This window comes from Lolium perenne, chromosome 1 (genome assembly GCF_019359855.2).
Source record: "Lolium perenne isolate Kyuss_39 chromosome 1, Kyuss_2.0, whole genome shotgun sequence".
NCBI lineage: Eukaryota > Viridiplantae > Streptophyta > Magnoliopsida > Poales > Poaceae > Lolium > Lolium perenne.
This window is the reverse complement of record NC_067244.2, coordinates 17,434,635-17,447,466: the sequence shown is the minus strand read 5'-3', so window position 1 is coordinate 17,447,466 and position 12,832 is coordinate 17,434,635. Positions and strand designations below refer to the sequence as shown.

General features: G+C 44.2%; 1 long non-coding RNA gene across 1 annotated transcript; it reads left to right on the top strand.

The window, feature by feature from the left end:
• The first annotated feature begins 9,617 nt into the window (after nt 1-9,617).
• LOC139836072 (uncharacterized) lies at nt 9,618-11,366 on the top strand. Its single transcript, XR_011752001.1, has 2 exons — nt 9,618-9,737; nt 10,947-11,366. It is a non-coding gene; the product is annotated as an uncharacterized lncRNA (long non-coding RNA).
• The last annotated feature ends 1,466 nt before the right edge of the window (nt 11,367-12,832 follow it).

Here is a 12,832-nt window from a genome sequence, read left to right as displayed (position 1 = left end):
CTATTTCCTATAAGCATGTTAATTTTTGTGGAATACAAAGACCTTGTGGAATTAATCAAATCAAAAATGAATATTGCATCCATCATATTAATGAAAAAACTAGAAAGTGGTTTAGGGCTCTAGATGATCTTGGTAAAAAAGTTTGTGCCCTCTATCCTTTTATTTGTGAAGTTTGCCATGAAGTGGGTCATTTTAATTTTCAATGCTCCTCCAATGATAATTTGAACCCAATGAGTGCTGCAAATTTGTATTGTGATGATGAAATTACTCCTAATCAGCATGATGAACTTACTTTATTTTTGGGGTGTGAAGAACTGTCGAGAAAAATCTCTTTGTTACATATGAGTGATCTTGATATTGATGATGTCCTGCATGGGTGTTTTTCTTATTGCATTGATAATAGCCATACAAATACTTACATACAAAATATTTTAGAAGATGACACCTTGCCAAAATATGATAGGACCGCTGTGTGTTTTCAACTAATTAATGAAAAGGAGGGATCCTCCCAAGTTTCTTCTATTGTTTCTGAAAGTAAATCAGGTTATGCGGACAAGCCACCTTTCAAGCCTTTTCCTCCTAAAGAAGGGAACGAGGAGAAGGAAGAGAAGAAGAAGAAGAAGAAGAAGGGAACGAAGAAGAAGAAGAAGAAGAAGGAGGAGGAGAATAAAAAGAAAGAGGTAACGGCGTATCCCCGCGTGAATGAGATAACGCTAGGTAACCGTAAGTATGTTGCTCCTAATGATTATTGTGATAATGAATCTGAATACGATGATCTTCCTATGCCCTTTACATACATTAGTGATCATGATTTGAATGAGCACACTACTTTTGATATTGCAAATCTCTGGGAAACTAATTCTGAAAATGATGATGATAATAATTGCCATAGTGTTAGTGCTATCCATGCTTCCTCCCATAATGATATAGAAAGCTCTAAGCTTGGGGAAGAGGTGTTTGAAAATCCTTTTGCTACTGATCATTATGTGTTTGATACATCTCCTTCTAATAACAATGATGGTATGGCCATAGACAGACCGACTGCGAAAGATAACTATTATATTTCTTATGATGACACTGTGCCTCCGATCTTTGATGATTATTATAAAGAATGCTATGATATAGGTTATAACTATCCTTATGAAACTTGTCATAGTCATGATTGGATTACCAAAAACAATTCTTTTAATATGCAACTTGTTTACCATGTTCAAATTCTTGATAATAATCTTGCTCCAATTACTATTAATGAGAATAACTTTTCTTATGCCAAATTTAATGATACTTCTATGCATATGAGCCATGATAAGAATATTTTAAGTGATGGGTATATTGTGGATTTCATCAATGATGCTACTGAAAGTTATTATGAGAGAGGGAAATATGGTTGTATGCATCTTAATAATATTAAGTTTCCCCTCTTTATGTCGAGAATCTTGAAGTTACTCGTGTTTTATCCTCTTATGCTTGTCACTTTGTTCTTCATGAATTCATTTGTGTACAAGATTCCTCTTCATAGGAAGCATGTTAGACTTAAATTTGTTTTGAATTTGCCTCTTGAAGCTCTCTTTTGCTTCGAATACTATTTCCTGCGAGTAGATCATTAAAACTGCTGAGCCCATCTTAATGGCTATAAAGAAAAGAACTTCTTGGGAGATAACCCATGTGTTATTTTGCTACAGTACTTTGTCTTATATTTGTGTCTTGGAAGTTGTTTACTACTGTAGCAACCTCTCCTTATCTTAGTTTTGTGTTTTGTTGTGCCAAGTAAAGTCGTTGATAGAAAGGTTCATACTAGATTTGGATTACTGCACAGAAACAGATTTCTTTGCTGTCACGAATCTGGGCAAAATTCTCTGTAGGTAACTCAGAAAATTATGCCAATTTACGTGAGTGATCCTCAGATATGTATGCAACTTTCATTCAATTTGAGCATTTTCATTTGAGCAAGTCTGGTTCCCCAATAAAATTCGTCTTTACGGACTGTTCTGTTTTGACAGATTCTGCCTTTTATTTCGCATTGCTTCTTTTGCTATGTGGGATGGATTTCTTTGTTCCATTAACTTCCAGTAGCTTTGGGCAATGTCCAGAAGTGTTAAGAATGACTGTGTCACCTCTGAACATGTGAGTTTTTGATTATGCACTAACCCTCTAATGAGTTTGTTTTGAGTTTGGTGTGGAGAAAGTTTTCAAGGGTCAAGAGAGGAGGATGATATACTATGATCAAGAAGAGTGAAAAGTCTAAGCTTGGGGATGCCCCGGTGGTTCACCCCTGCATATATCAAGAAGACTCAAGCGTCTAAGCTTGGGGATGCCCAAGGCATCCCCTTCTTCATCGACAAATTATCCGGTTCCTTCTCTTGAAACTATATTTTTATTCGGTCACATCTTATGTACTTTGCTTGGAGCGTCGGTTTGTTTTTGTTTTTGTTTTGTTTGAATAAAATGGATCCTATCATTCATTGTGTGGGAGAGAGACACTCTCCGCTGGTTCATATGAACACATGTGTTCTTAGCTTTTAATTTTCATGGCGAAGGTTGAAACTGCTTCGTTAATTGTTATATGGTTGGAAACGGAAAATGCTACATGTAGTAATTGGAATGATGTCTTGAATAACTTGATACTTGGCAATTGTTGTGCTCTTGTTTAAGCTCTTGCATCATATACTTTGCACCTATTAGTGGAGAAATACATAGAGCTTGTTCAAATTTGGTTTGCATGAGTGGTTTCTCTAGAGTCTAGATATTTTCTAGTGAGGTGTTTGAACAACAAGGAAGACGATGTATAGTCTTATAATGCTTGTAATATGTCTTTTATGTGAGTTTTGCTGTACTAGTTCGTGCTTGTGTTTGCTTCAAACAACCTTGCTAGCCTAAACCTTGTATCGAGAGGGAATACTTCTCATGCATCCAAATCCTTGAGCCAAACAACACTATGCCATTTGTGTCCACCATACCTACCTACTACATGGTATTTCCTGCCATTCCAAAGTAAATTGCTTGAGTGCTACCTTTAAACAATTCAAAATTTATCACCTCTGATTTGTGTCAATGTTTTATAGCTCATGAGGAAGTATGTGGTGTTTATCTTTCAATCTTGTTGGGCAACTTTCACCAATGGACTAGCAGCTTCATCCGCTTATCCAATAATTTTGCAAAAAGAGCTGGCAATGGGATTCCCAGTCCCAAATTAATTAACAAAAATAGACACTCCTCCATGGTATGTGATTGTTGGACGGCACCCGAAGGATTCGGTTAGCCATGGCTTGTGTAAGCAAAGGTTGGGAGGAGTGTCATCATAATAAAACTAAAATAAAAAGGCACTCCTTCATGGTATGAGATTGTTGGCAGGCACCCGAGGATTCGGTTAGCCATGGTTTGTGAAAGAAAGGTTGGAAGGAATGCCACCCAAAAATAAAAATAAAATGGGAGCCGCTCTTTGAAGGTTTGTCTGGCAAGGGGGTTAGAGTGCCCACTACCATTCGTTGACAACAACAAACACCTCTCAAAATTTTACTTTTATGATCTCTATATGTTTTCAAAATAAAAGCTCTAGCACAAATATAGCAATCGATGCTTTCCTCTTTGAAGGACCTTTCTTTTACTTTTATGTTGAGTCAGTTTACCTATTTCTCTCCATCTCAAGAAGCAAACACTTGTGTGAACTGTGCATTGATTCCTACATACTTGCATATTGCACTTGTTATATTACTTTGCATTGACAATTATCCATGAGATATACATGTTATAAGTTGAAAGCAACCGCTGAAACTTCATCTTCCTTTGTGTTGCTTCAATACCTCTACTTTGAATTATTGCTTTATGAGTTAACTCTTATGCAAGACTTATTGATGCTTGTCTTGAAGTACTATTCATGAAAAGTCTTTGCTATATGATTCATTTGTTTACTCATGTCATATACATTGTTTTGATCGCTGCATTCATCTCATATGCTTTACAATAGTATGATTAAGATTATGTTGGTAGCATGTCACCTCATAAATTATCTTTTATCGTTTACCTACTCGGGACGAGCAGGAACTAAGCTTGGGGATGCTGATACGTCTCCAACGTATCTATAATTTCTGATGTTCCATGCTTGTTTTATGACAATACCGACATGTTTTGTTCACACTTTATGTCATTATTATGCGTTTTCCGGAACTAACCTATTGACGAGATGTCGAAAGGCCGATTCTTTGTTTTCTGCATTTTTGGTTCCAGAAAGGCTGTTCGGGCAATATTCTCGGAATTGGACGAAATCAACGCCAAACCTCCTATTTTTCCCGGAAGGCTCCAGAACACCGAAGGAGAGTCGGAGGAGAGCCAGGGGGCCCCACACCATAGGGCCGCGCGGGCCAGGGTCTGGCCGCGCCGGCCTAGGGTGAGGCCACCCTGTCAGCCCTCCTGCGCCGCCTCTTCGCCTATAAAACCCCTTTCGACCTAAAAACGCAGTACCAATTGACGAAACTCCAGAAAGACTCCAGGGGCGCCGCCGCCATCGCGAAACTCCAATTCGGGGGACAGAACTCTGTTTCGGCACCCTGCCGGGACGGGGAATTGCCCCCGGAGCCATCTCCACCGCCGTCTTCACCGCCATCTTCACCGCCATCGCTGCCTCCATGATGAGGAGGGAGTAATCCACCCCCGAGGCTGAGGGCTCCACTATAGCTATGTGGTTCATCTCTCTCCCATGTACCTCAATACAATAATCTCATGAGCTGCTTTACATGATTGAGATTCATATGAGTTTTGTATCACTATTCATCTATGTGCTACTCTAGTGATGTTATTAAAGTAGTTTTATTCCTCCTGCATGGTGTAATGGTGACAGTGTGTGCATCCGTGTTAGTACTTGGCGTATGCTATGATTATGATCTCTTGTAGATTATGAAGTTAACTATTGCTATGATGGTATTGATGTGATCTATTCCTCCTACATAGTGTGAAGGTGACAGTGTGCATACTATGTTAGTACTTGGTTTAGTCGAATTGATCTTTCATGCACTCTAAGGTTATTTAAATATGAACATTGAATTGTGGAGCTTGTTAACTCCGGCATTGAGGGTTCGTGTAATCCTACGCAATGTGTTCATCATCCAACAAGAGTGTAGAGTATGCATTTATCTATTCTGTTATGTGATCAATGTTGAGAGTGTCCACTAGTGAAAGTCTGATCCCTAGGCCTTGTTCCTAAATACTGCTATCGCTGCTTGTTTCTTGTTTCTTTGCGTTACTACTCGCTTTGCGTTACTCTTTGCTTGTTTACTGTCCTGGGCAAAGCACTTTTCTGGTGCCGTTGCCACTGCTCATATATATTCATACCACCTGTATTTCACTATCTCTTCGCCGAACTAGTACACCTATTAGGTGTGTTGGGGACACAAGAGACTTCTTGCTTTGTGGTTGCAGGGTTGCATGAGAGGGATATCTTTGACCTCTTCCTCCCTGAGTTCGATAAACCTTGGGTGATCCACTTAAGAGAAAACTTGCTGCTGTTCTACAAACCTCTGCTCTTGGAGGCCCAACACTGTCTACAGGAAAAGGAGGGGGCGTAGACATCAAAGGGCAAGGTCAACATCAACAGGCACAAGCTGAAGCAAATCCTCTACATCAGCAAACCATAATCTAGGAGTTGGAGTGAGGTATACCAAAATCATGAACAAACATCAGGTTTTGTTCATATATGCATATGCATGCCCAACCAGAAATACTCACAGGGTAGGAGCACCCTATTTGATCATAATATAGTCATAGACCAAGTGATGCTGGCAAAAGTGGCAAATACCAGAGATTAAAACCAAGCTAGAAACCATGGTTATGCCAACATAAACCAACAAGAAGCACAACTAATAGGAACTAGGAAGGAATCAATCCATGGTAGTTTACCAAAGTCACCTAGCTACACTAGCCCCTTTTAAACCATCAGAAAATCAGACTTATTGTTGTGTGTATATTTTCAACATCAAATTCATAATGGTAGTCATGAATGATCACCCAGTATGCACTTATCTATCCACAACAAGCCATACAATAGTGTGAGCAACCAAAAACAATAGTATATCACTGCTGAGGTCACATCAACCACAAATCCATCAACCAAAGAAAAATACAATAAATTATCATCATTCAATTGAGTTCAAACTATAGCTGGGGTCCCCAACAGGAGTTGGCATCCATCCAAATTGAACATGACTCAAAAGAATCATTATCACATAAGCAGTTCATCTATTTACAAGTAACAAGTACAGAAAACCTTCCAGGGTAATCAGATTAAACATGATATGATCAGTAGCAATCATACAGAAATACCCCACATGTATTTGAGGCACCACAGTTCTTATTCATCATGCTTTTACAAGCATGAGCAGCTCACCAATACATGGTGTGTAGCTATAGAGAGATATAGTATGAACAGTAGCATAGGGTAATTAAATTGAATGCATAAGTAACATGCCAACAAGCTAGCCACTAGCATTTGATGCTTGATCACTGGTAGCATCACACACAAGCAGTGCACATGAACATCAACTCACCAGCACATGGTAAGATGCTACAAAGAGGCCTATTTAGTTGCAGTAGAAGTGAACAATTAACATGAGCATATAGACACTATACCAGCACATAACATCAACCAGAAGCACTTGCACGGCAAGCTACTGCTAGCATCCAGTGTTCAAATGAACACTTGATCAAATTACAGGGGCACTAGCAAGCTACTGTTAACAATAATGTCCAGATGAACACTCACTGAGAGAACATGGGAATAATCGAGCTAGCTATAGCAAGTAAATAGGCCTAGTAAAGCATCAGGAGCACTGACAACCACTAGAACAACATAGCAAGCCAGAGGCCATTAGCTAGATCAAGAAGAGGCAGCCAATAGCTAGAGCAAGGAGATGCATGCCAATGGGTAGGGCACAAAGAGGAAAGCTAGTGGCCAGGACAAGGAAAGAAGAAGATGGAGAGAGAGCAATGAGGGTTGAAACCACATACGTGGAGTAGCAGCACTGTAGACGATGACCACGACGACACAGCGGCACAGGCCAGCCACGATGGAGCCAAGCCGCGGCCAATCCAGGGCCATGCGAGCACCACCACCACCAGTACACCGCCAGCAGCAGCTCGTTGAGCATCCCCAGTGTGTCCAGGTACGCTAGCTCGACGCAGTTCAAACACAACACGAAACCCTAGCCGCAGGCAGGGTTGAGCACAAGAAGAGGATGGCGCGCTCGTCAGATCGACGCACATAGGAAGGACCGTCATCACCAGGCGCGTCGACTGCGACCGGCAGCGCGGCCTGATACATCTCCGACGTATCGATAATTTCTTATGTTCCATGCCACATTATTGATGATACCTACATGTTTTATGCACACTTTATGTCATATTCGTGCATTTTCTGGAACTAACCTATTAACAAGATGCTGAAGTGCCGATTCTTTGTTTTCTGCTGTTTTTGGTTTCAGAAATCCTAGTAAAGAAATATTCTCAGAATTGGACGAAATCAACGCCCAGGGTCCTATTTTGCCACGAAGCTTCCAGAAGACCGAAGAGGAGACGAAGTGGGGCCACGAGGTGGCCAAACCATAGGGCGGCGCGGCCCAGGTCTTGGCCGCGCCGACCTATAGTGTGGGCCCCTCGTGTGGCCCCCTGACCTGCCCTTCGGCCTACTGTAACGGCCCCGGGTAGTATCCCAAATAGATCTGCTTGTTCATTTTCTTTGGTGCATCATCATGGCATATGCATCTTATCATCCACAAATTTTTATCAAATAAAAACTATTTTTTTAATAAAAACTATTTGAGCTTTAACCTCTCATATGGTATATATAATAAACCCTCCTCTTTTCTTTTCTCTTAACAAAACCCTAACACCAAATCTATCTTACAAATAAAACTATTTCAAATATTTTCATATACAAAGTAAAATCTGGTGTTGCTTTGGTTTGGTTTTAAAAGAGGTTTTCAAATCTGCTTTGAACAAGAGACAAAAGGAAAATAATTTTGGAAGAAATAAAACTCTAACCTATCTATCCAGGCCACCTCTCCTCCCTGGCCCCTTTCTTTTTCACCCGGCGGCCCAGGCCTTTTTCCCCTCTCTCCCGGCCATTCCCACCTTTCAGCCCGAGCCACCTCTCCCTCCTCTGGCCCAAGCCCAGCCCGACCCCTTCTTTCCGAATCGGTACGCCACCGCCCATCTGTCGTCTTCCTCCACGAGGACGACGTGAGCCTTTTCCCCACCCACAGCCATGGACCACGCCAACCACCGCGTCCACACCGCTCTCACCTCCCCCTCCTTTATCATTCGGCACCCAAACCCTAGAGGACACCAACCCTTCTCCCTCCCAGCCGCCGCCACCTCCGTTTCCCCCTCTTCTCTTTTTCTTGTTCTCTGTGAGCATGTCCGAGCGCACCACCACACTCCCCGCCGTTGTCTCAACGCTCCCGGCCACCCCGAGCCCATCCAAGACCACCGTTCGACGCTCCTTGAACTCCTCTACCTCCTCGTGCAAGGAATCGAACCGAGGCGCCCTCTTTCCTCTTTGTTTTCGCCGATTCCTCTTCGGCGTCTGCGAGCTCCGGCGCCGATTCCGGCCGCCGTGGCTCCCCTCCGTCAACGGCGACCACACCACCACCTTCCTGGTGAGCTCGCCCTCCTTCTGGACATCCTCCCTGCCCCTGTTGCTTCCCCTTTGCTCTATCTCTGTTGATGCCGAGCTCCTCCGCCGCAGGTTCCAACGCCGCCGTGTCTCCGGCGACCTCTAGCCGGCGGCGCCGCCTCCTCTTGTCCGCGTCTTCGAGGCGCTCCCGACGCGCCCTCCTTCTCTCCCTGGAACGCCGTAGAACGCCGGCGCGCACCATGCCGCCCCGCGGTGGTCACCGCCTGCGCACGGCGTCGAACGCCTTGCGTGCATCCGCACATGGTTGCCACCTGGGCGCCACGTCCTTCGCCACGTCGTCGCCTTGTCCCCACTCGCCAGTGACCGCGGGTCAAATCCCCTGGGTGAGAAACCTTTCCTCAGATCCAGATCTGGGCGTTTTGCGTCCAGGCCCCTGCCTGTTTCTTTTCTTAACCCGCAGCCCCTGCACCTGTTGGATTCCTACAAAACCCCCTGGATCTCCTGGGAACTAACCCGCAGTCCTTATACCTGTCTATATTTTCGTTCAAGTCCTTTTCTATTTAAAAACAAAATCTGTTTATCTATTTTATACAATAAAAACTAATCTGCTAATAACTTTTAATCGGTAACTCAAATGAAAATGTTTTATATATGAAAGTTGATCAGAAAAATGTGCTGAACATGAATATGCCATCCATATACCTGTTTGCATCTCGCATCATGTCGCACGATGATAGTTATGCATGTTCACCTCACATATATGCGGAGTATTTCGGATTTCCAACTATGGTTTTCCCCGCTCCGTTTAACTTTGAAGTAGCGCACCCCTGCCATGTTATGTCATGCTAATGAACACTTAACTTTGCCACTAGATATGCAACTTCAACACTAATTTGTTTGTCCGGGGTTCCGACTCCGATTAAATTGGATAAGTGCATCGCATCATCCTTGCCATGTCATGCATACCATCTTGATCATGCTGGTTCTTCTTGCGTAGTAGTAAGACTTGCACCCGTTGTGTGTTCCAGCATTTGCTTCTTCCCGGATAGGATCACGAAGTGGTGTTGTGAGATACGACGAGTTCTCCGACAAGTTCTTCTGCAGCTTTTCACAGGCGAGCCCACCCCTTCACCTATTTTACATTTACATGCTCTTTTGATCTATTGCTATCCCTATGTTGCGATTCTGTTGTGTCACGTGTCCTATTCCACCTGTTACCTATATGTCCGAGATACACCTCCTCGCCCTACCTATTGTTTGTTGTTTGCCAGCTTGCGAGTCGTAGGCGAGTTTAGGGTCTTGTTGATATCTCGAGATGTTCGGGATATCTTGTTGGGAGGTTATCACATGCTATATCTTTTGTTGGAGATAATCACACTTTACTTTATTGTTAACAACTAAAATTGTAAGCAGAGGCATCTGTGAGCCCCTTTGCGAAAGCATCGGAACTTTGACTTGCTAATGTCCCCTAGGACCCGAGTTCTTGTTATCTGTTCCGAGATTGAGCGCTCTACCCGTACGTGGGGGAGTGGGACCCCCATCACCCACTACCTTTCCTCGAGTCTGTTTATTGGGAGCCACAACCTTGGTTTTATTTGCCCATATGCACGATGCACGATTTACTTCTGTTGCCTTCGGGTGTTTATATTCTGTTCTGTACTCATAACGCGGAACGATTAGCGAAAGCAGGTTGTTCACACTTAGCATAGCCGTTGTCGCAAACCTCTGGGTCCGTATCGGAGTACGGCCGGACTTCGTCACAGGTAGCTTAGTTGGGTGGCTCCCATTAAACTTTCTCTTGCATTGGGAACGGTCTTGATGTGAGACTCCACCTGTAGCAAGTGGGTTCGAGCATGCGTATGGTTACATTTGGGCAACCCCTGCAGGGTGTACATCTTATCGATAAGCCGTGTCCGCGGTTATGGACGACTTGGAATTGTATAGCTTGATCATAGAACAACTTACACCTTATTTCCTGTTGCTAATAATTTGCTAATAAAACTCTTTCAAAAGTGTGTGTGCCTTTGCAATACCTCTTGGCGAAGGGGGATCACATTGGCTGGGTTATGTTTGTGTAGTATTTATGTGTTACCTTGTGCGCTCTCTTATCTTCTCTGAGTAGACGGATGTTGTAGCGTGTCTCTATTGGATAGTAGCTTTGCTGCCGCTAAACTCCACATATAGCCGGGTGAAGTTTATACCGTCCACCAGCGAGCATAGCTGGTCTTGTCTCGCAAGTACGTGCCAATGGTACTTACCCTCGCCTTCCTTTCTTTTTGTCTCCTCCCCCTTTTGTCGGCAACCGATGGCCCGACTTTGACAGGTACGAGATGATGACGTTAGCAAGGTTACCCTTCCGGCTTGGCCTGGGCAGGGTTATGGACGCCACTGGTTATCTTCAGGACTCTTAGTCCAATTTGTATCTTGTCCGTACTCGGACGTATTTGATCTTCTGTATGATTTGGATCTTGTATTGCATATTTGTATCTTGACTCGTTGGAGTCGTTGTTGTACATATGTATCTTGTGGGCTCTATTGTAATCCTGTTGTAATGTTACCGCTCGTGTTAATTCCTCTGGCATCACGTGTGTGATTCTTCGCGCACGTCGTGTCGGAGGGTGTCTCTGAATCGATATCATGCGGATTTCGGCGGGTTCGCTGGGATCCTCATGGTACCGGTTCCGGGGCGTCACAAGTTGGTATCAGAGCTCAGGTTGACGGTACCCCACTAGTCCAGCCTGTAGGATAACCTTGCCAACGGACGTTGTGTCTAGTGTCAAAACTATTTTCTGAAAATTCGTTGGATAGATCTGGTTAGCTCTGATTTTCTCCTTACCTCTATTCTTTCTCCTCTTACCTTTGCGAGTTTTGAGTCTTCTCTCTTATCCGAGTGTCTCTGAGTCTTAGGTTCCGACGTGGGTTGGACGATCTTTGCCCCCTCACCTATTAGGTCCGATCTTCGGAGGATCCTGACGAAAGCGCATCATCAACAGCGGAACAACGACTTCTTGTTAGTGGTGTCGCCCGATCAGCATGGAGCAAGAACTCTTGTTAGTGGTGTCGAGGAGATCGACACTTTGCTTGAAGACCCGATAGTTCCACCTCTCTCCCCCGTATCTGGACGTGGAACCTCGGGGCGAGGTTCCTTGTTAGTGGTGTCGATTGTAACGGCCCCGGGTAGTATCCCAAATAGATCTGCTTGTTCATTTTCTTTGGTGCATCATCATGGCATATGCATCTTATCATCCACAAATTTTTATCAAATAAAAACTATTTTTTTAATAAAAACTATTTGAGCTTTAACCTCTCATATGGTATATATAATAAACCCTCCTCTTTTCTTTTCTCTTAACAAAACCCTAACACCAAATCTATCTTACAAATAAAACTATTTCAAATATTTTCATATACAAAGTAAAATCTGGTGTTGCTTTGGTTTGATTTTAAAAGAGGTTTTCAAATCTGTTTTGAACAAGAGACAAAAGGAAAATAATTTTGGAAGAAATAAAACTCTAACCTATCTATCCAGGCCACCTCTCCTCCCTGGCCCCTTTCTTTTTCACCCGGCGGCCCAGGCCTTTTTCCCCTCTCTCCCGGCCATTCCCACCTTTCAGCCCGAGCCACCTCTCCCTCCTCTGGCCCAAGCCCAGCCCGACCCCTTCTTTCCGAATCGGTACGCCACCGCCCATCTGTCGTCTTCCTCCACGAGGACGACGTGAGCCTTTTCCCCACCCACAGCCATGGACCACGCCAACCACCACGTCCACACCACTCTCACCTCCCCCTCCTTTATCATTCGGCACCCAAACCCTAGAGGACACCAACCCTTCTCCCTCCCAGCCGCCGCCACCTCCGTTTCCCCCTCTTCTCTTTTTCTTGTTCTCTGTGAGCATGTCCGAGCGCACCACCACACTCCCCGCCGTCGTCTCAACGCTCCCGGCCACCCCGAGCCCATCCAAGACCACCGTTCGACGCGCCTTGAACTCCTCTACCTCCTCGTGCAAGGAATCGAACCGAGGCGCCCTCTTTCCTCTTTGTTTTCGCCGATTCCTCTTCGGCGTCTGCGAGCTCCGGCGCCGATTCCGGCCGCCGTGGCTCCCCTCCGTCAACGGCGACCACACCACCACCTTCCTGGTGAGCTCGCCCTGCTTCTGGACATCCTCCCTGCCCATGTTGCTTCCCCTTTGCTCTATCTCTATTGATGCCGAG